At 36.5% G+C, this 25,393-nt stretch overlaps 1 pseudogene; it reads left to right on the forward strand.

The window, feature by feature from the left end:
* Positions 1-23,878: 23,878 nt before the first annotated feature.
* LOC118577079 lies at positions 23,879-24,806 on the forward strand (annotated as a pseudogene).
* Positions 24,807-25,393: the final 587 nt, after the last annotated feature.

Consider the following 25,393-nt stretch of genomic DNA (forward strand, 5'->3'; position numbering starts at 1 on the left):
GAGTGGGTCTCTGTTTCTTGTCTCTTCTTTTGGGCTCTTTTCCTTACTCTTGTTTGTTTTGTCTAATTCTGATGTGCTTGTTTTTATTATATTATATTATATTATATTATATTATATTATATTATATTACATTATATTATATTTTAATTATCACTAGAAGTCTGCTTGTTTTCTAATGAGAGGCTGGAAGGAAGTGGATCTGGATGGGAGGGGGAGTGGGGGGTAACTGGAATGAGTAGAGGATGAGAATCCATAATCAGGAAATATGTGAGAAAAAAAATCTATTTTTAACAAGAGAGAAATGATAAATAAATCTTTAAGAATAAAGTTAATTCAAACAAAAACAAGAAAATAAAGACATAAGAATTGTCACATTCACTAACTACAGAGTTCTATTAAAATTGCTAGTTGAGTTATTCTAACAACTACCAAAATTCTAGCGATTAGCTTGGTAAACTTAATTTGCCTTTGAATTGTGGACTTGCCATTTGCATATTCAATCAGACATGGATGGAAAATATTTGAACAACCCCTGTACTGAACATACACACTAGTTTTACTTCCCATTCATTCAATAAGTAATACATGAAAACTGTACAGCACCTACTCACATTCATTTGCTGTTATAAGTAATTCAGAGAATGTTTTAAACCATGGAAGTAGATGTATACAGATTGATTATACACAAAGGCTAGGTGCCTAGGATAATTTATACTAAGTGAAAAATCCTAAATAGTAAGTGAAAAATTCAGAAATGTTATTTTTATCATTAGTGTTGCCATTGTTGATATTTATGTTGCTTTTGATTTTTTTTTCTTATATAAAGATCAACTTTATATGATCGGCATTTTTTTTAATTATTATTCAAATTCTCTCTGTGGTGTTCCATGGTACATCAAGGCAAAAAGAAACAACTCCTACTCACAGTTATTATTTTGGCCCCAAACATCAGTAAGTATGTATGTCCTGCTAAAGATTTAGTTGTCAGTCAGTTACATCACACACACTGGAAACATATGTAGTTTTGTCTTTATATAACTGCCATGTGACCTAGGTATACCTACCTACTGTTCCTTAAGTATTAGAATCAAATCTGACACCACGCTCTTTCTTCTTGGCACAAATTTGATTTTCTACTCACAGGAATTACTGAGATTAAAAATATGTGATGCAAATGAAACCATTTTAGCTCAACAAAAGAGGAAAGTATTCCTAAACAAAGTGGTGTGTGTTGGTGCTGATTTTTGTGTATTTTCCTTTAAACCTAAAATATATTGTGATGTCTCTATGATTTACTGAAGTATCATAGATTTTCCTGATATTGTCTGTGACTGGTGGAGTAGGATTTTACATTATTTTTTGTATATATAATTTTAATCTATATTTATGACTGTCATCAATAGGCAAAAGTATTTCCCTCTAATTATAAACCCTAGCAACATCATTTAAAAAAGCTTCCTGTTTGGGGACTGGAGAGATGCTTCCGTTTTTAAAAGCATACATTGTTCTTCTTGAGGACTTAAGTTCTGTTCCAAGTATCCACATAATGCAACTGAATACATCATGTAACTCCAGCTCCAGGGGACCCAACACCATCTTCCAGCCTCAGTGAGGGCTCACATTCATGTATATATACACAGAGAAACACATGCAACTAAAACTATAATATTTTTTTTTTAAAGTTTCCTGTCTTTGGGTTTGCAATATTGACTTAAGAATGATTACCTGAGATCATCTCTTCATATCATATTGTCTGTTCTCCTCAATTTCCATGAAATCTGCCTGTTTTCACCATCCAATGCTTTTCACCAGGAGCAAACTATCCTCATGTGTTATCTTTGAACCCAAAAGTATATTTAAAATCCTCCTCCCTTCTTGCTAACCCCAATTAAAACCATCACCACAGCTTTATTTACACAGACTACAGCTAGTTTTACTAAGATCTATTACTTCTAAACACTCAGGTAAAGTACATATGATTGAATTATTGTATCACTGCTACTATGGATAATTCAGAGTGACTACATTCACACATCTATCATCCAAGTTGTATATATATAATCATAATGCTTTTAAACAATAGGATTATATTTTTCTTTCAAATATTTATAATTCACTTTTGCTTTTTATGCCATTTTCTTATAAGAGAACTTGAGAAATGGGATAAAATCTCAGTCTTGAGTTTCTTCTTGAATTTAACCTGTTACAAAATATTTTCCTTTTATGCCATTCTAAGCATTTTTATTTTTTGTCATTCTAAGCATGTTTATGTTTATGTAATGTTAAGATTTATGACTCAGAAAGTCTTTTCAAGTACTGTTGAAATATGGGGCTGGAGAGATGGCTTAGAGGTTAAGAGCACCGATTGCCCTTCCAGAGGTCCTGAGTTCAAATCCCAGCACCCACAGGGTGGCTCACAACCATTTGTAATGAGATCTGGCACCCTCTTCTGTATACATAATAAAAAATTAAATCTTTTTTAAAAAGTCCTGTTGAAATACTCACAAGTGTACTTTTATTAAGAATTGGCTTACTTTGTCTTATCTGTTCTTCTTTTCATCTAGTGTAAAAGAATGGCTGAGGAACCAATATTCAAACCCCAATTCAGACTGACCAAATGTGCCTGCTTGGGCAGCTTATTCTATTATTAAGTCTGTGGGACTCAATCCTTTCACCTGTAAAATAGTAGAAGTAACTATATGACTTGATGTATGAAAATTCTTAAAATAACACATGACTCACTTTAAATACTTAATAAATTTTAGCTGTCTTCATTCTAAAATAAACTTGTTCCTGATGAGAGTATTAAAGAAATTATCTAATAATTCATATGACATATTTTATTTAAATTATTAAATTAGTATGATATATTTTTTAGAGATATTTCACCTGTATTCATTAGCGCCATCATCCTGTAATTTAACTTTTTGAGTTTTCATAAGTTTAATATTAAACTTTTGTGAGTTTTATAAAGCATCAAGCAATTTGCTATCATTGTCTATCCTCTGTATGAATTTGTAACACAGCAATTATTTTGAAGGTGAAATAGTTCAGAGGTAAAACACTGTAGCCCCAAAGCCTTTTCCAATGGTGAGTTACGTCAGGATTTACTGACTAAAGCTGTGTGTAGTTTCTGAAGCAAGTCTTATTTTTATCATTTTAATTTTAAAAAATCTGTTGCATCTATTCCTTCTGTTTAGAATTGCATTGTGTTTATATAAACTCAGTGTTGTCTGTATTTGCTATTTTATAACACATATAAATTTATTTTCTCCTTTCCATTCCATAGGAAAGGAGAGGAAGGGGCCAGCCAGCCACCTGAGCTATGTGTGAATGACTTGGAATAGTCTGCAATATATTCTAAGCATATTTACCTCATGACTGACTGAGGCCTGTGGAATCCAGTCGGGGAGCAGCTGATCTATCAGCCTGGACACTTTGAGAGACTGAACTGAAAGCAGAACAGGAATTGCTAGGTCCATGGTCTATGCATGGACCACATGGGATAGAGACGGTGGGTTCATTTTTAAAGAAAGACTCCAAGAGGACTTCTTGACAAGGTGAGTCATCTCAAAAGACAGTGCTGTGCACAGGCTGTCTAAACTGACAGGACTTGTCAGGAGTGCTCTGCTGATAAATGGAGTATAATATTCAGCCTTCTAAGGGAAAAACTAATGCCTAGTCACATGTACACTTAAAATTCAACCTACGGATAAATAGAATGGGCAGGACATGGCCTCCTCCATAACCAGTAAAACAGAATACAAGTTCCATCTTACAAAACAAAAACAAAAACAACAACATTCTCCAGCATTTTTTCTTTCACTGATTATCCCTGATTTTTTAATTCCTAGTTGGCCTACCATTGCAGTGGGTAAATAATGTATATCCATTATGAGTACTCACTTTGTTTACAAATAAAGGCACTATGTGGGAGCTTCATTCCTTAATGACATATTATCCAATTTGCTAATTGAATGTTACTCATAGTACAATGACAAAAAACTACAATACACTGTGTTGTTCCCTATTGTTAATCACTTCTATTACTTTCTTAAGTCTATAAAATTAATAAAAACAAAAAGCAAAGCTTTTATTTATACTACCTGCCTAGATGCCTGCTATGTTTATTCCACCATTACCTTTTTCTAGCCACCATTATTCCACTGGTGAATGCAGAGTTGGGAGGCATTTTTCATTGCTAGTTCATCATTGTACACTTAATCTTCATTATTCATGAATTCTTTATTTTAGAACCACCCCACTCAGCAAAGAATATTTGGTGCTTCAACATCAATGTTTATAGTCCTTCCAAGACCATTCAGGGATATCTATTATATAGCAAGATTTCAAGATTTCCAACATTCCTATACTTAGCTAGGCTCAAGAAGACAACACTTATCTCCTGTTTTAATTCACACATCTGGAACAAATGCCATTTTAATAGTGTACTTATGCTTCATTTTTTTCACATTATTATGTTTTTCTTGGAAGTTTCATTGAGTGAAGTGATTCTGAAGCATAATTCTAAAATGCTGTCTAATGTTCCCAGAACAATAAATTTATAGTGTGCGTTATGGAAGAAATACAAGTGTTAGATAAGCTTCTGTTACGCATGAGTTATGGTGTTATTGGTGAAGAGTTCAATGTTAATGAATCCACAATGTATATTAAATGGATGTATTTAAGCTGAAACACACATAAAAGAAGTGATATTGATCACTTGATGAAAAGGTATTGATTAAATACTTGAAGAAACCTAACTTTGTATTTCCTCTAGCAGCATAGGTTCAAATATTCATTAATTCATTTTCCATCTGACTCTGTGGAACACTATTACTCTGAATAATGACATTCTAATATATAGTACCTCTACCATAAAGATAAAACAGACATAAAAAATAATAGTATAAATCAGTAGATTCATAAAATATTATTGATTCAGACCTGTTTTTTTTATTTTTAAGTTAATTAGCAGTAAATTTTTAAAATTTATTTTTTAAAATAATGCTTTGGTGGATCAAAAACTGGAGAAAGTTTTGCATTTGGATTTTGTGAGCCTGTGTGTGTGTGTGTGTGTGTGTGTGTGTGTGTGTGTGTGTGTGTGCGTGTGCGCTATGGATCAAATAAGAGGTAGCCCTTGAATGATTATTTGCTAAACTCTTGATACCTATCATGAGGATCCAAGCATGAACAGATGTTTGGATTATGAAGCTTTGAATTAATGAAATACATTGATTTAATGACATCTTTTGGTGATATTATTAGGAGACAGTAGAAGGTGAGACCTGGTTGGAGATAGAATATCATCGGGGCGTAAGTATTTGATATGTATTTTATCTCTTCTACCTTGCACTCTGCTTTTGTCCTACTGTAAAGTGGGAAGCCTCATCTCTCATATGTTTTTTTTTTTCTCTGCCAAGTATTGTTGCTATGCAAAAAAATAAAAAACCAAACCACTAAACCCACAAAGAACAAAAAACAAAAAATACACACACTAACAGAGTACAGCAGCTCCTGTACACCAACAATTGTCAGTCATTGAGGGGGAATCTGCTCTCATTTCCCAGGTCAGTCTTTAAGGAAAATAATTGTTTATCTGTTTATACATCCACCTGTGTTTATAAATATGAGAGTCTATCTAGGATAACTAGGGATGTCATCACTAAAAAGATGACTTTGGAGTTAGATTTGAGGGAAGTGCAGAGCTCGTTTGTAGGTATTTGGGGAAAGGTTTTTCCATAGAATGAGAATAATGAGAGCAGAGGCTCTGATATAAATCTTATGACTGGGATGCCTGAGAAGACTCAAACGGTAGTATCAGATCAGGCAACAAGTTGAGTAACAGATTTCAGCAGTTAGCTGTTTATGAGCCAATAAAATGTTGAACTTAATAGATCATGGAAGAGTTTTGTTTTGATTCTAAGTGGTGAGAAGAACAGGTTGATGGTTCTTCACAATGACTGTGAAATCTAAATTTCCTGTAAATTCATCACATATTGTTTGGGCAATAATACAACCAGTCAAATACATGGCCTAGAAAACCAGTCAGTGTGCCACATCTGTTTTCTAGGAAATAAGAGACTGTGACTTAAGAAATGATGGCAGTGCTATGGTAAAAAGTGTTCCAGCTCTAGCTATGAATCAAAGACAAAATATATCAGACCAGAAGCTAGAATGAATACTAGGTAAGTAATCAAAAATGACTCCAGATACTTTAATATGAAAAACTGAAAAATAGTGGAAAATTGCAGACAGTCCAGATACAAGGGCAAGAAGATTGCAGAGACTCAGTCCTAGAATACTATTTGTGATCCAAGTGAGATTTAGGCAGAACAATGCTGGGTGGGCTATAGAAGTAAAGCATTTGTTCAAGGGAGTCCTTAGCTGTGTTTGGGGGCCATTGGATACGGTCAAGTGAATTCACCTGAAGTGAATGCAGATCAATTGTAGAGAAAAGAGCATGGCATCCTCCTCTCTGAGAGGTTGAGAAGATGGATAAAATGTAGAGGGGATGAAGAAGATAGAGCCATAAACCGAAGCTGCAACCATTCTCTGGAAAATGAGATTCAGATGTTTCAAGGACAGGAGGCTGATGGTTTCTCTCATGGGATCTGGCAACTCATTAAGTTTTGAGAAGTAGGCAAAGATGTAGAGATGTGGCAGCCCATTAGTTAAGGGCATTTTTCTGGACATATTGAAGTGGGTGAAAATCTTTTGTAATGGCTTTAAGATGTCAACTTGATACAAGCTAGCATTATGTAGGAAGAGGGAATCTCAACTGAGACAATATCCCCATCAGATTGGCCTGTGGGTAAGCATGTGGGGGCATTTTCTTGATGGATAAGATGGATGATTGATGTGGGAGGGTCTATCTCACTGTGTCATTTGCCACTCCAGGATGGTTCAAGATTACATAAGAGAGTAGACTAAAGAAGCAGTGAGGAGCAAACTGGTAATCAGTGTTCATCCATGGCCTCTGCTTTAGCTTCTGCCTCTAGGTTCCTGCCTTACATTTCTGCCCTGACTTCCCTCAGCAATAGAGTTTGACCTGATAGTTTTTTTTTTTTTAATTATAACTGCTTGGCCATTAGCTCAGGCTTATTACTGACTAGCTGTGACACTTAAATCAACCCATAATTCTTATCTATGTTTAGGCATGTGGCTTGTGCCTTTTCTCAGTTCTACCTTGACATCTTGCATCCTCTGTATCTGGCTGGTGACCCCTGACTCAGCCTTTTCTCTTCCCAGAATTCTCATCTGCTTGCCCCAAATATGCTTCCTGCCTGGCTACTGGCCAATCATCATTTTATTTATCAACCAATCAGAGCAACACATTTTCACACCAAAATAACAACATCCCACAGCACTTCCCCTTTTCTGTCTAATCAAATAAGAAGGTTTTAACCTTTTTTGTTTTGCTTTGTTTTGTTTTTGAGAGAGAGTTTCTCTGTGTAGACCAGGCTGGCTTTGAACTCACAGATATCCACCTGCTTCTGCCTCCTGAGTGCTGTGATTACAGGCATGTGCCACTACCACCTGGAAGTTTTTAACGTTAAGGTAGTAAAATTACATATAACAAAACAGTTATCAAGCAAGAATTATAGTTATAATATCTAGTTTATTTGTATTTGGCAAAATTAAAGAAAACATTCTATTGTCTATCCTATATTTGTGAGTCTAAAGTTTCATATCTAATTTATCTTTTATCACAAACAAGGAAAATTATAATTATAACTATTCGGTCTTCAACTATGTCAAAGACCCCAGAAGGATATAATATTACCTAAACAAAAAAGAAGTGCATTGTAATCAGCTTCCAAAAATTCTGGAAATGGTAAAGACAGCTGCCTGCTTGGACAGTCATCCAAAGTTCCTCTGTAACATTGGGGTATCATCTTCAGCCATAAGGCCTGTCAAATATTTTATAGGACACAGGGAGAAGTGACTAAAAAACTCTTTACCTGATTGTTTTAGGAAGAAACAAATGTTTTTGGTCATAGTGTTTGATCACCGCCATAGGATCCTGACTAAGCATATAAATAGAATAAGGGGTACACACAGAACTGTTCCCACACTTTTACTGTAAAAGAAGAGTTGACATAGGGGTAATGTTTTCCTGCAAAGGGGAAAATGTAGAACTTAGCTAGTTTGTTTTATAATAAGAAAAATCATTTAGAATGAGGATCCTGAAGGGTGCAGACCTGAGATGTTGAAAGAAGAAAGAGGAGGGTTGATTTAACAGAAGCCTTTGTGAAAATGGAGCCCATGTCCCTGGTTACTTTGTATTTGGAAGATTCTCATTCCTGTCCCTCTGTCCCTTCCACCATTTACACTGAGTTCCCTCCCTCACTCTGTCCCTCTTTTCTTCCCTCGTTCTCATATTCCTTTAATTTCCTTCTCTTATGTAGGTTGGATTATTCCCTACTAGTGGAAGCTCAGGTCTATTATTATAATTTCAACTTCAGAGTTTATGAAGAGTATATTTATTTTGAAATACATTAGCTTTTACTGACTTGGGTGTAAAACTCTAGCGTATCATTTCATTAAATTAAAGCATGTATGCATTTTAATAATTAAATACATGCTTTAGTTTTGTTATTGTTACAATTGCTCATTTTTCCTTAGGGATAACTACTTTCTTTTTAGAAGTTTGTTATTTTTTCTTTCAAGTTGTTGCAATTTGGAACCATTCATTTTTCTTTTTGTCAATATTATATTTCAAATTTCTTGCATCATTTTTCTTTTTAATTTATGTCATTAAGTCATTATATTTTGTTGGTGGTGCTGGTGGTGACTCTTACTTTTGTGGGTCTTTTGCTTGTATGTTTTTGGAGAGAGGATTTTGTTTATAATCCCATCTTAGGCCTCAAATGCTTATCCCTCTTGGTTCATCCCTCAGTTGCTGAGATGAAAGATGTGAGACACCATGCCAGTTTGCTATTTAGTTATTCAACTAAACAATGCAGATGACTACAACATATTTGGATTACATATACAATTCCATTCATCCTTTTAAAATAATTTTATTAATTCATGGGAATTTTATACAATCCACTTTGGTATTATTGATCCCCAAATTCTCCATGTAATTCCTCCCAGATCCTCTCCTTCCTTCCTTCATCCAACCTTTATTATTGCTTTTATTTAATAACTCATCAACTCCAATTTGTATTATCCATATACTTCCTGGTATGGGGTCATCCACTAGAGTGTGGTTGACCTACCAAAAGTTGCACCCTTAAAGGAAACTGGCTCTTCCTCCTCCAAAAGCTACCAACTGCCCCTACCTTCCCAGTTATATGTGGGGAAACACATAAATCTTCTCACTCTGATAGAATGCTGACTGGCTTGGCTTTATACAGGCAACCACAGCATCTGTTTGTTTATGAGTGCAGTAATCCTGTCATGTCCAGAAGACATTGGTTTGCTCCAATCCTTTTCAGTCTCTGGTTCTTAAAATCATGTAGCCATCTCTTCCACCATGGTCCTTAACCTTTGGGAGGAGTGTGATACAGATGTTGCATTTGTGGCTCAGCACTTCTCAGTCACTTATTTTCTGAACCTTGATAAGTTGTGAGTTTCTGCATTAACCACCATTCATTTAATAAAGAAACCTCTGTAATGATGTCTGAGGCTGAACTGAAGCACAGCTAGATAGGAACTTAGAAGGCAGATTGATACTATGTCCATTTGTCAAAATAATAGTGTTAAATTCATCCCTGAGTCCTGTGAGTTTCCTAGTCATGGGTCCTTAGCCATAATGGTAATATCAGCCTTGTGTTTCTTTAGTGAAACAGGATTTAAATTCAGTAAGGATATGGGTGGGTACACTGATAATATTTTTGCCACTATTTCATCCATGGGTACATCTTGCTATACAGATCATTCCTACACTTTACAAGGTTCACAGCTGGGTGAGATCATTGATAAACCAACCCTTCCCTCTAGCAGCTTGCTAACCTTCTTGTACCATATGACCTAGTCAGCAACAAGAGCTTATTAGTCAGTATCACCTTGATATCTCCATGTCCTGTGATGAATGTTTGTGGTGTCTTTAGCAATATATTCTTACAATCAAGTTTTAGTGGGCAATCATGGGCAATGACAATAGCCTATACTGTTTTGATCTCATCATTGTGGATGACATATGTGTTTATTCCCCTTTCCAGCTCTCTGTTCCCATTTAATTGTATCCTTTCTGCCATATTAACTTTTCACTTAAAATTATCTTAGAATGTCAACTAGCTCATCAAATAAATTACTGTCAGTATTTGAAACATATTAACTTCCTTCTTTAGCCTTTAGACACATTCCACTTTATGTTTTTCTTTGTTTTGGTAATTTCTATATAACATTCTGCAGAGAAACAGACCAACCTACTCCAAACAATTCCTCACATATGATGTATGCAATTTCTTCACTCTTCTCTGTGATTTCAATACTGCTTTAACTAAATGTAATGCTATACCATTTTATTAGATATAGCACTTCCAGTCCAGTTCCAGAACTCTACCAGACATCTGTGGACCTAATAGACATATACACGATACTCTGACAATTAGATGGATATATATTTCACAAGAAACAAATTTCTCAGTCCTCCAAAATTGTCATATAATTTTCTTTCTCACAATATGTAAAGAAAAAAGTCCCCACTATTGATAAATTCTTGGATCTCCTTTGATTTACTGTTACACCATTGCCCCTATATGTCAAGAACTGATGTAAATCTCAACTTAATTCTCTTGCAGCAGTTTATATTCAGCTAATGGCAAACACTATTCTATAACTATTTTTTGGTAAAAAAAAACAAAAACAAAAACAATTAGCTACTAGTTGTCCAGGGGTGAATAGTAGTCTAATTTTCTCAAAGTCAGTAAACATGTAGCAGAGAAGTAGATTGCCAATGTTTAGATTCAAATTTTTGTGGCTTTAAAACATATGGCAATCTACGTGATTTATTCTTAATAGGGCTTGGGAGTGATAGAAAATAATTCTTCTACCAGTTTGTGAGGAAGAAAGTTTGTACAAGTGTTTCATCCACACATTCAATGAACATTAATTGAACCTATCTCATCTATAGATTTCTAAAAACAAAATGTCTCTTGGAAACATGTCTGTGCACAGAGCATGAGAAGAAGCAAAAGATTCATAGACCTAACCAAGAACTTCTAGCCCTCACACAGCACAGAAGAGTATGCCATCGTACCCTTCCTCCATATGAAACGTCACAGAGTTTACAGGATTGTACCTGTAAGAAAGTGATATAAAACTGAGTGATGTCACTTCAAACCATCAAATCTGGATACAGAGATTTGTGTTAACAGTCTTTGAAACAGATTAATGTTCCTTCTTTAGACATTTAGTGACCTCCTATTTCATTTTTTCTTGCTTTTTGCTAGTTTCTACATAACATTCTGCAGAGACCAACATCCTCCAACCAAGTCTTCTGCTATGGTGTGTACAATCCTTTTGCCCTTCTCTGTGGCTTCAGTAGTGAATCATTTAAATGTATGGTTGTAGCTTTTGCTTAGATGCAATATTTCTAGTTCAGTTCCAGAACTCTGGCAGACTGCCATCCTCCATACTTCTAGAGTCTAATGTATATATTTAAAGGGATATTTAACAGCACAGTTGAATTCAGAAGTTGCAAGAAAATAAAACTAATTAATGTAAATAAACAATCTGAGACTTCTCATGGGTTATTTATATAGAGTTTTGTAAATTTTACATGCTCTATATTGAATTAACAAAACCTGTTTCCTGGTATGTTCTTCATGTGAATCGCATACCCTTTATACCTACCATATACTTGTGCTTTAGTTTAACCCACGCCTGTCTATGGCACTCCTTCGTCAATATCTTTCTGATAATCATCTGTAGGTCTTCATTACTATGGAAAAGGCTATTTTACTCTTTTCCAAAGGTAAGAGTTGTTTTTCTTCTTTCCTCTCAAAACAGATAAAGGGTGGCAGAGTATGGGGTTTGTAAAATTGGATGACCATAGGAGAATATAAACTTACTAAAACTTGAGAAAAGCTCATCAACTAGGGCAAATAGCTGTGGGAATTGGACATGGTACCTAACATTTTCAAAGCAAACACAATGCATAGTCCAGGAAAGAATACAAAAGTCAAAAGATAACAGTAACTTTTAATCAGAGCTACAGTAAATCTCTTTGTGCATGCAGTCCAGCAAGTAAACTGGTTTTCCTTTTCAAGGGAACACTTATCAGCCACCTTCCCCTTGTTGAGTGCCAACCTAGTGACACAGCTGCCCCCTCTCCCCCAGAATGATCTTCCCATACTCTCCTTTGGGGTGGGAGCAAGCAACATAGCAGGGAAAAGTCAGAGAAGGCCTCTAGATCCCTGCTTCTAGTGCTTAGGATCCACTTTCTCTAATGCTTTTGGTCCAAGCAGGTATTCACAGACTGGACAACATGGGTCAAAGACACACTCGACATCTGATGGAAACACTGAGGCCATATTTCTTATTGGTCTTATCCAGTTTTGGTTGTAAGAGCCTAAGTGGAGTGGCATCTATGGAATGCTGTTTCATGAAGCTCCATAGTGAACCAAGGCTCCTCCCTGGAAATTAGAGGCATCCTGTGTCTGTATGATTAGCATAAGCAATATTGTTTTGTAAAATTTGAAGGATGGAGGAACATTAAAAAAAATTATACTATATCCCAATGTTATTTTTGAATGTTTTTAAAGAGGTATTATTATTTCTTTTTAATTGTATGCAGTATGTGAGTATGCATGGCATTCTATACCCTGAAGCTGGAGTTACAGGCAGTTGTGTGTTGAATTAGGTACCAAACACAAGTCCTCTGGAAGATCTCTTAAGGGCAGAGCCATCACTCTGACTCCATATATTTAAGTTTTATATAACTCTATTTTAATGAAGAATTTTCAGAACTAAGGTATATCATCTTAGTGTAATTTTACACCTTAATAAATTCAAAACTATAACGGTGAAAACTTATTTGAAAATCTCATTTGAAAGTTTAATGGTGTGTAATTATTATACATTTTTAGATTTTAAATTTTGAATAAAATATTTTAAATTAAATTTTTTATTTTAATTCTTGTCATCTTCAACTAGAGTGATTAAATTGAAATATTTTTTTAAAGTCATTTTAATGGAGCTCCTGTCTTGAAAATCCAAAAAAAAAAAAAAAAATGGAGCTCCAAGGTGTGAAAAGCAGGAGACAAGGGCTACAAAGGGAACAATGGGGAAAATGAAGGGTTGATTTAACTGGGGAGGGTGGAGGAAGTGTAATACAGTGAAAGAGGGAGGAAGGACAGATAGTAATACTAAGGATGCTTGAAAAACCATATGAAAACATATTATTTCATAAGCTTACTTTAAAAATACAGTGTGTGTGTGTGTGTGTGTGTGTGTGTGTGTGTGTGTGTGTGTGTGTGATATTATGGATATGTGAATAGAAGATAGATAGATAGATAGATAGATAGATAGATAGATAGATAGATGATAGATAGATAGGTAGGTAGATAGATAGATAGATAGATAGATGATAGATAAATAGATAGATAGATAGATAGATAGATAGATAGATAGATAGATAGATTGTAGGAGTCAGTGGACCAGGTTGCCTGCTGCTAAATGCTGTTCCCTAGGCATGACAAGGAAGCTGCACTCATGAACTCTCAATTTCTGCCTGAACAAAACTTACACTTTAGTTGACATGCTACCACAGATTCAAAAGACTCTGTTAGGTCCAACTCTAGGTGATTAGTCACAGGATGTCAATGGCTGCTGAGACAGAGAGTCAGTTCCCACCATAGATGAGCTACCACACAGCTTGTCCATTCACAAGTGGTGGTAAGCCTTGATTCATGTGCACATGAGCAAGGCTAAAGGGACTCAGTACTCCATAGGTCCTGTGTGTATGTGTGTGTGTGTGTGTGTGTGTGTGTGTGTGTGTGTGTGTGTGTGTGTGTAAGAGTAATAGTTAAAGAAAACTTAATAAAGAAGTTAGAGCATGGATCACAGGAGTAGTTCTAGGCAGGGTAGGGAGAGCAGGAGTGATTTAGGTTCAGAGTTCATGTATTTGCCTCTACTTCCCTCAGGTTTTTCTCAGCCTTAATTGTAGAGGTTGCTTGCAGATGAATCAGTATTGTTGACCATCTCATAGACTAGACACCTACCCTCAAAAAAAAAAAAAAAGAAAGAAAGAAACCTGAAGTAAAACTGTAAAATGAAAGGTTTTTTAGAAATAGATGAAATTATTTAAAAATTATAAAACCTAATCACTTCTCACTAAACTTAAATATCAATGTTTTATTTCATATGAGCTTTAGCACTTGTGCATCTGAACTCCATTCAGCTCCCCTTGTACCCTGGCTCTTGCAAAAATATGATGTAGGATGTTTTCTGATGTCTCAGCGATGGAATCAAAGCTTTGTAATTTTTCTCAAGACTGTTATATTTTCACATCCTTTCAGCACTTATGACAAAACCTCCTCATATTTTGTGAATTATGAAAATTTTAGATTTCTGTGAGTCTAAAAGTATGTGAAGCTGAGTGAGTAGAAGAAAGCAAGAACATGATTGTGAAGTAAGACTTTCAATGCTGGTACCCAGGGAGGGGTGAGGCTGGCCAGCGTGCTGGCTGGCAGGTCCCAGCTGGCTGACAAGGTACATCCAGGTAGACTCAGGAGGAAGATTAGAATGTTATGCAAATGAATGGTCCTCCCACTCTCCTGGGATAGTGTGATTTAGTTGATGTGCGCTTTGCCTGTGGTGTAGCTTGTACTTTAACATCCTTCCACCTGAATTTGTCCAGGAGCTAGCTTGATTGCTTATCATTTCCCGATAAAGACACTTGACTGGATTCCTGAGAAACAAATCAGATTGGAATGTCTGACCTCTGAGAAAATGACACATTCCCTTCTCATGGTATAGAGAAGACAAAATGTATTACATTTTTCTAAAAATGAACTTGCACAGAGTTTTGAATGTGAGTATATATGCAATTTTTGTAATTGAAATCATATTCTATACTATTAACTAATGTAATTACATAGTATTCAAGCACAAAGCCAATAGTTTCTAAATGTTTACATGGTGTTATCAAAAATCCTGAAAAATAAAACCAAACCATTAATTATCAAGAAAGCTATTTTGTTTGACCTACCGTTAAATGTTTCTGGAAATAAAGCCTTTAATGATACATGTACTGAAAATTTATATTTAACATCTGAAATATATTTACAGTTTCATGCTCTGTAAATAAAGCTGTGTCCCTTTTAAATATTTAAATGTGTATTGGGATGTGGGAGAATAAGTTGAAGTGATAAGGGGCGATTACTTCATTTTTTTTTCACAGAATCGGAACTATGCCATACACAAAGCAATCAAACTGATAAGTGACCTGCTGATTACAAGATGATTGACAATTCAGTGTTCTCTTCTCGAGTAATCAACTCTGTTTTATAAAAATATTTTTATTCTTTTTTATTTTATGGGATTGTGTGACAGGTATTCTTGATTGTCAATTTGACTATGTATGGAATTAACTAAAACCCCCTGGCTTTGTACTCTTAAAAGGGGTTTTATTTTTTTCTAAATTAAATCATTTGAAGTGAAAAGAAAAACACTTTTAATGTAGATATTTTGAGGTGGGGAGATCCAACTTCAATCTGGGCCATATCTGCTAGTAGAAGCCTATCTATAAAAATTGAAAGAAGGACATACTCACTCTTTGCCTGCTTGTTCTTGCACTCCCTGGCAAGTCCACACCTTTACTGCTGTTAAAGCCTATGTCTCGGGGAGTCTGGTATATACTGACGAGCAACTGAGACATCCAGCCTCATGGAATAACAACTACACACCTACAGGATTGTGGGACCTTCCATTGGTAGACAGTCTTGTTGGAATAGCTAGACTACAGTCTGTAAGTCATTCTAATAAACCCCATATTTGTGAGTGAGTGAGTGAGTGAGTGTGTGTGTGTGTGTGTGTGTGTGTGTGTGTCTATGTCTGTGTTTATGTACGAGTGTATGTGTATATGGATGGATGGATTATATATATATATATATATATATATATATATATATATATACATATGGATTTTATATTCTTTCTATATTTTATAATGTATGTGGATTCATTCTAAAAGTTTGGTTTCTCTAAAGAACCCTGACTAGTCCAGATTATAACATAATTACACCAGTTCCTCCTTCCTTTTCCACCTTCCAAACCCTCCATGAACCCCACCCTTGCTGTCTTTCAAACTTGTCATCTCTTTTCTCTTTAATGTTGTTACATATGTGTATATATGTGTATTTCTAAATATAACCTGCTCCCTCTGAATAATGTTACTTATGAGTATGATTCTAGGGCTTGAATATTTACTATTGGATAAATAATTGGTGTGCTTTTTCTCTGGGGAAAAGTATTCCTTACTTGCCCATTGTTTTTCTTTTTTTTGGGGGGGGCGGGGTAGGATTCAGGCCTCATGAGCTTTCTCCCATTCACTTCCACATGTTTATTAGTGTCCTACTTGTCCAGCTCATGGCTGGGCAGTCATGTTTGTGAGGCTTCGTGGGTGTAGCTTCTGACGTCAGGAGGAGACACAATTTCACAGCAACTCTCTGGTGTTCTGTCTTGTACAGTCTTTCAGCCCCTCTTCTGCAATGATCCCTGAGCAGGAGTTAGGTTGTAGAGGTATCTAAATCACCATAACCCCCAATAATTAATTATGAACATTTGTAATTTTACTCCCAGATAACTGTAGTCCTCATCCCAATCAAGGAAACTTTTCTTTTCAATAGATGTAATGCATATGAGAAAATCATAAGCCATCCAAACGCAGAGTAACAAAACCTGTTTGGAACATTAGAAGAAAGTTTTCTGACTTAGTGTATTCTGGGTTTATTTATTTTTAAGATAAAATTTTCATATCCCTAGTTCTGTTTTAGTAGACACCTTACTATATCAAGGACCTGGATTCTTCTGGTTATACACTTTTGTAGTGCAAGACATACACATCAAACAGAAGAGAACTAGAGTGAAGTAACTATCAGGAAGTAATTATTTACTCTAATTTTAAAAATAAATTAATACGATATTATTTATAAAGGATTATTTCATGGCTAGGATGCTCCTACATTCTGTGAGGAACAGTAAGTTCTAGAGTATAGAGTCTCATCTGACCAAAAAATGATCTTTGTGGTAAAAATTTCAAGCACTTATTTTTCAGGCTAGTGGTTGAAATGATTAAAACTGAGCTTTGGAAGTTGGTTTTATTCAAATAAATAAGAAATGACAGAGTTGGTGAAAAATACAAAGGGTATCTTCTGGTCGGTATTTGATGTGGACAGTGGGATAGAATGTACTTCTTTATTAATATTAATAGAATTGCTAATACAGCAATAATTGTAAATACAGTTATCAGTTATTTTCAACTAACATTATGTAGCATTTTAAAATTTTATTTCTTAATTTTAAAATGTCAGGAAAGATATAATATTATAACAATGATAAATATAGGTTACTAAAAAAGGAAAATCCAGATATGAATATCTATATTAGTTTCCTGAGCTACCTTTATGAATACCATCTTCTGGTATATGAAACAACGGACGTTTGAAATAGTCTACTGTTATATCTCCATAGTTGTGCTGCTCGTCATCCTAAAGTCCTCCATTTATATTTTAAGTAGAGATCTTTCTCCTTGAAGCTTTAAAAATGGTCTAGAATGTTGTCATAGATCAGTTGTAATAGGTCAGTTTCTCATGAAGAGTTTCTCAGAAGTAAAATAAAGTAACAGATCTCTTTGGGGACACTGACACCACTCTACAGGCTGTTGTTGGTTCTTTCTACTCCATATTGGATTCATTTAGGTGTTCTGTGCAATTAGACTGCTAACACCATGTGCTTTATGTAATTCTTTTTCCAAACTATTTCCCATATATTCTAAAGGAGATGAATTATACAGCACAGTAAACAAAATACAAAATTAAAAAAAGACAAGATTATTCCTTTATGCTTGATAAAATTTAGCTGCATTTAGCAAACTACTCAATGACATTTTGAAGAAAGCTATTGCCCTCCTTATCATCACTGTCCCTCATAAAACACAATATTAGGGACTGCCATGCCATTTCACAAGTCAAAATGCAGTGTTTTTTTACTCACATTTTTGAAGAAGTGACTCTTGCTTTATTTTTTATTATATTTGTGTTTTAATTTTACATATCAGCCATGGGTTGCCCTGTCCTCTCCCCTCCCACCACCACCACCACCGTCCCCCCCTCCCCTCCCCTCCATTCCCATCTCCTCCAGGGCCAAGACTCCCCATTGGATTCACTTAAACCTGGTGAATTCAGTGCAGGCAGGTCCAGTCCCCTCCTTCCAGGCTGAGCAAAGTGTCCCTGTGTAAGCCCAAGGTTCCAAACAGACAGCTCATGCACTAAGGACAGATCCTGGTCCCACAGCCTGGATGCCTCCCAAACAGTTCAAGCTATTCAATTATCTCACTTATCCAGAGGGCCTGATCCAGCTGGGGACACCACAGACTTTGGTTCATCATTCATGTGCTTCCATTCATTTGGCTATTTGTGCCTGTGCCTCTCCAATCTTGGTCTCAACAAGTTATGCTCCCACAGTCCCTCCTCTTTCTCGACAAGTGGACTCCTGGAGCTTGACCTGGAGCCTGGTTGAGGATCTCTGCATCCACTTCCATCAGTTATTGGATGAGAGTTCCAGCATGAAAGTTAGGGTGTTTGGCCATCTGATTGCCAGTCTAGGTCAGATCAGGCTTTCTCCTGACCATTGCCAGCAGTCTAGGAGGATGTATCATTGTGAATTTCTGGGGATCTCTCCAGCACTCTGCCTATTCCTGTTCTCATGTGGTCATCATTTATCATGGTCTGTTATTCCTTGTTCTCCCTTTTTGTTCTTGATCCAGCTGGGATCTCCTGCTCCCCTAAGCTTTCTTTCCCTCAAACCTTGCCCTTCATTACTCCCACTGTTGCCCAGGTTGTTCATGTAGATCTCATCCATTTCTCTGTCATTGGGTGATCCCTGTGTCTTTCCTAGGGACTCGTTTTCTAGGTAGCCTCCCTGGAGTTGTGTAGCAGTCTAGTCATCTTTGTTTTACATCCAGTATCCTACTATGAGTGAGTACATACCATGCTTGTCCTTCTGAGTCTGGGTTACCTCACTCAGGAAAATTTTTTCTAGATCCACCCATTTGCCTGCACACCTCATGATGTCATTGTTTCTCTCTGCTGAGTAGTACTCCATTGTTTATATGTACCATATTTTCTTTAGCCATTCTTCAGTTGAAGGGCATCTAGGTTGTTTCCAGGTTCTGGCTATTACAAACAATGCTGATATGAACATAGCTGAGCAAATGCCCTTGTTGTATGATTGAGCATTCCTTGGGTATATGCCCAAGAGTGCTACAGCTGGGCCTTGGGGGAGATGGATTCCCAATTTTCTAAGGGAGTGCCATATTGATTTCCCAAGTGGCTGTACAAGCTTGCATTCCTACCAGCAGTGGAGGAGAGTTCCCCTTGCTCTACATCCTCTCCAGCATGAGCTGTCTTCTGTGTTTTTGATCTTAGCCATTCTGACAGGTGTAAGGTGGTATCTCAGAGTCATTTTGATTTGCATTTCCCAGATAATTAGGGATGTTGAGCAATTCCTTTAAATGTCTTTCAGCCTTTTGAACTTCCTCTGTTGAGAATTCTCTGTTTAGTTCTATAGCCCATTTCTTAATTGGACTGTTGGGCATTTTGATGTCTAATTTCTTGAGTTCTTTATATATTCTGGATTTCACCAGATTCTTGCTTTTGATCTGGCTTGTCTTATTCTTTTTCTTTTAAAAATGCTCTCACTCTCTCAGAAACAATCAATCAATGGGACCTGTTGAAACTGAGAAGCTTGTGTAGAGCAAAGGACAAGGTCAACAAGACAAACCAACAGCCTACAGAATGGGAAAAGGTCTTCACCAACCCCACATCTGACAGAGGGCTGATAGGGGGCTGGGCGGGAGGGGGGAGGACAGGGGAACCCATGGCTGATGTGTAAAATTAAAACACAAATATAATAAAAAAATAATAAAGGTTAAAAAATGCTCTCTCTGTCTCTGTCTCTGGCTCTCTCTGTCTCTCTCTCTCTCCCTCCCTTCCTCTCCCTCTCTCTCTCCCTCCCTTCCTCTCCCTCTCTTCCTCCCTCCCTTACCCCACTGAGTGTGTGTGTGTGTGTGTGTGTGTGTGTGTGTGTGTGTGTCCAAAGAGGCCAGAAGAGGGTGTCATAAACCCTGAAATTGGAGATGCAGGAGAGTCTCAGCTTTCAGCTATGGGTGCTGGTGATAGGACTGGGTTCCTCTGAAAGAGCAGAAAGTGTTTGTAATCATTGAGCCATCTCTCCAGCCCCTCATTCTCTTCTACATTTCTTTGGTGCAATGGCATTTTACTCCCAGACATACATTAAAGTTAATTCTACTCTCTTGTGTATGGATTCAGAAATGAGTATCAGTTACTAGTGGGGAAAATAACAGGTTCTATTGTTAGAAGAGGTAACACTAATGTTTGTCCAACATGAAGAAAGCACTCTTCAAACACTTCCTGAATATGTCTTACACTCCAAAGGGGTAATTAATTTCACTTGCTAAGGCTCAACAACTATTGCTTTCAAAAAGGACATTTTATTTGCTTAATTGTGTTTAAGTGTTAAATTTGGTAAAGGAAAACATTTCCTGGGATTGGCTTTTTTCTTTCTTTCTTTCTTTCTTTTTTTGTAAGAAGTTGGGGATGTCCTATGAAGCCTGGATCAGTAGCACTTTGTAGCTCATTTAACAAACATCACTTTTGACTGCTGGTATGAATCATGTCTATCTTCTAATATCGAATGTTCTGTAACCATTTAGTCACATTACATCTTTATGCATGGATACAATCAACAAAAGACACACATGCCTACCTGCCATGTCCAAATGAGCAAACAAAATGACAACAATAAAGCATAAACCTGGGAATTTGGATGGTGCCACTCTGTCTCTTACAGCATTTGTGAATCCAAGACACAGATACCTGACAGTCATCCTTAGTAAGAGTGGATATGCTTCATCACACCAAATAGAGGTATCAAATAGTAAATAAATAAAAATACAAAAGAAAATAGTTTGTTTTAATTTTGAGCATCAAATGCTCATAGACAATGGCAGCAACTAATGATTACAATGTGGGATATCCATACATCACTGCCTAACATAACTTCTTTTGAGTACAGAAAACTTTATCTCTGACTCCAAATGGAATGAAGGCAAGATACCAAGTTTAAAATTCTCTGTCAAAGGCTGTTTTACTAATTATCCAGATTCGGAGGCAATCATACAGGCGTAATCATTCACCTCACGCCTGGAAACATAAGTCTTGTTCTTTTGATGAATATTTATAAGACAGTGTAAAGCAGTCTACTTTCTTTTCCCTCCAGGCAAGACAATTTGGAGTTCATCAATATGTATTACCAAGGACTTTTATAAAAGGCACTTCAAAGAAAATTCATCAGGCATTCCTTTTGTCTTGATTTCTGTTAGACTGATGCTTCCTTTTGACAAGTATCAATAAATTATCCTCTGATGGCTGGAAACTTGATGTCTTATTCAGAAACTTCCTCACACAGCAAAATATGGTCATGAGTTTCAAGTGGTATTATTAAAATCCTGCATCTAATTTAAGGACATACAGAAGATATGCAAATTAACAACAATAAAACAAACATATATAGTCACCCTACAGCATAACGGGTGGATTTCCCATATTTGAGAGCATCTTGCTGTATGCAACTTGTGGTTTTATTATTTGTCATGTGGACATATTTACAATTCCTTCACAAGCAAAGGAAAGCTAAGCTCCCTTCCTGGAGATGGCAGAGAACCACGTTAAATGAAGCCAGATTAGTGTAGCTAGGAAAAGCAGAGAATGACAAGCTGTCTTTCCCCATAAGGCTGATGGGTTTCTCTTTTGAATATTATTGGTTAGAATCACATTTCCATAAGCCAAGGGTGAACAAATGCAATTGTCTAAACTAGGAACGAAAAGAAAACCATCAGTGCACTATTTAACAGGCTGTGAAAGGGACACTAAACCTCTTTATTTGCGTTCTTTCATTGCAAGGGGCTTAGTTATTTTGGTTTATTACTTTGGCAAGAAGTATTTGAAATACTGGAATTCTACTGATACCCATTTCTATAAATAAACACATAAAACAGCATGCCAACTAAAGACTCCATTGTATTTTATAGCTCCACTCACTCTTTACAAAGCTATGGTTCTAATTATAAAAGCATTTCATATTCAAGAAATGATTTTGTCACTACCTGGCATAACATACTATAAATATAATCACTGAGCTAAATTTTAAAAAGACATGATGGGAGAAAAAGTGTGGCATTTCCGCTTAAATATACATTTTGTAAACTGACTCTAATATTAATCACACAGCCTTTCTATATGAGTTCATGTACAACAAGCAAACATATATAGCATTTGTAAAACTGTAATTCACTCTATATAAATAGCTTGGAATGCACTGCATATTTTACAATAAAGGAACAAAGAGGTAAAGATTTCACATGGAATACTTCAGGCTAAAAAACACATTTGCAATATAAAGTCCCTATGAAATACGGTTATAGTAGTAAAAGAATATTGATCAAATAGATTATATTTAATATGACCTGGTATGGGTGCTAATGGTGGTGGGGAGTTTTGAATTTCATTTTATGTTTGAGAGCCCAAAGATGCCATTGTAACTTCATATATTTGTCATTAATTTGTATGTGCTAAAAATATAGAGGAAACACATTTAAATATTTCTGACAATTTTGAAAGGTTTTCTTTGTTTATTTCTTGTTTTTTGAGATAGAATCACTAGGTAGGCCTGGCCTGGAATTTACTGTCTAGACCAAAGTTACTTCAAACTCACAGAGATCTCCCTCCTGGGTGTTGAGAGTAAGGCCCCTAACCACACCTCGGAGCTCTGTAATCTTTTTAAAAATTTGACATGGGCATTTTTCTTTCAGTTAACTGACAGTAGTGAAGCAGCTGGGAGCTGGATGTATATATCTAGATCTATGCTTATATGCACATACAGTTTATTGATAGTTTGAGAACTTTATACATTTTATTTTAATCACATTCACCGATCTCTAGCCCCACCCCCAACCCAACTCACTCCTCACTTCATACCTACCCAACCTTGTGTTTTCATTTTCTTTAACCTGTCTGACTACATATTCTTGGGTGTGTGGCCATCTGCTAGAGTGTGTTCAACTACCAGAGAACACACCCTTAAGAAACAAACTCTCTCTCTCCTAGCAGCCATTGGTTCTCAGTAGCTCTTCAGCTAGGAGTAAGCACTTTTCTCTCTATTCAAGGATTTTTGCCTGGCTTAAAAGAGCTCCCACAGTTCTTGTGCATGCTGTCACAACGTATGTGAGTTCATATATTCAACAGCCCTACTGTGTCTAGAAATAACTGTTTTGCTGAGGTCATCTATACACTCTTGCCCTTATATATCCCCTCTTCTGAAATTATCCCTGAGCTTTGGGAGTTGGGTTGTATGATATATATAAATATATATATATATATATATATATATATATATATATATATATATGCCATATTGGGCTGAGCACACCACAATCATTTATTCTCTTCACTTTAATCAGTTGTCGGTCTCTGTGTTAATCAGCATCTACTACAAAAAAGAGAAGTGATTCTCTGATGTGAGTTGACAATTGCATTGATTTACGGGTATAATGATAAAATCTCAAAGGGTTTGTTGAATGCTATGTCTCTTTAGCAGAATAATAGTAGTAGTTTCCTCTGTGATGCACAAGGAAGACAGGGCAACAGGGAAGTTCAACTACTTCAAGATCATTTAACTTTTAGATGATTACCCAAATGCTTCATTGTGGGAGAAGATAATATGGGCTCCAAGCAGATGAAGCAGATCCACATGTTCCTGAAGGGAAAGAGTGTGGTGCTGATGGGCATGAACACCATGATTTGCAAGGCCATCCAGATGCATCTGGAATGCAACCCAGATCAGGAGAAACTGGTTTAATATTTCAGGTGGAATGTGGGATGGTGTTCATGAAGGAGGACCCCCATGAAGGAATACCTCATCAAAATAGGGACATGCTGCTGGCCAGTGAGGTGTCAGCTGTGTTCATGTTGATTATATCCTTGCATAATGTCACTGTGCCAGTCCAAAACACTGGTCAGGTGTCTGAGACCTCTTTCATCCATGTTTTAGGCATCACCACTAAATTGCCAGAGGTACCATTGAAATTATGAGTGATGTGCAGCTGATAAAAACTGGAGACAATGTAGGAGCCAATGCAATGCTTAACATGCTGAATGTCTCCCATTTCTCCTTTGGACTGTCATCCAGAAAGTTATTTACAGGGACAGCATTTATAAGCCAGAAGTGCTTGACATAATGGAGCTGACTCTGTACTCTCACTTCCTAGAGGGTGTCCAAAATGTTGCAAATGTTTGTGTGCACACTGGTTACCAGACTGTTGCCTCAGTGCCACACTATATCATCAATGAGTACAAGCAGGTACTGGATTTGTCTGTGGAGACTGAGTACACCTTCCCACTTGCTGAAATGGTCAAGGCCTTTGTGGCCGCTGCTGGTGTGGTGCGGCCACCAATGATGCTCCTGCTTCTGCTGCAACCCAAGCCAAGGCTGAAGCCAAAGAAGGGTTGGAAGAATCAGATCAGGATAAGGAACTTGGTCTCTTTGACTAATCCCCTCAAAGCAAGCAACTCAGCTAGACTAATTTGTGAAACACAGAAATAATGACTTACTTGTGTTTTTAAAAGTGGTTTCTTCCCAAAGGGCTAAGACCTTCTCATCACAGGGTCTTGTTCTGGATAATGGTACTAGGTATGGTTTACATTATGTTGTATGGGTCTTAAATCCAATCATATAGTGGTAGGTCATTCCAATTTCATTCATTCATGCCACTATTTTTATGTTCTTCTATGCATTCAAAGCAAAATAATCTGCCCCATAGCTGTATTAGTTACCTATGGCTGTCTAATGACTTCAAAATGTAATGACATAGAACATATCCGTTTCTATGGATCGACAGCTCTGTTTGGGGTCTATTGTGAAGATGGAAAAAAGGCATTGGCTAGGGATGCAATCAACCAAGGATTGGACTGAGTCAGCAAAACTCCCTCCAAGATCACATGGCTATATCAAGGGCCTTGGTTCCTCACAAACATTTCCTAGAAGTCTTATTTTCTTATCACATAGTCCAATCTGTGTGGAGGCTTAAATTTCCTTGTATCTTAAATGGCAAGGCTTCTGGCTCTCCCAGAGTAAGGAG

This window comes from Onychomys torridus, chromosome 2, assembly GCF_903995425.1.
Source record: "Onychomys torridus chromosome 2, mOncTor1.1, whole genome shotgun sequence".
Lineage (NCBI taxonomy): Eukaryota > Metazoa > Chordata > Mammalia > Rodentia > Cricetidae > Onychomys > Onychomys torridus.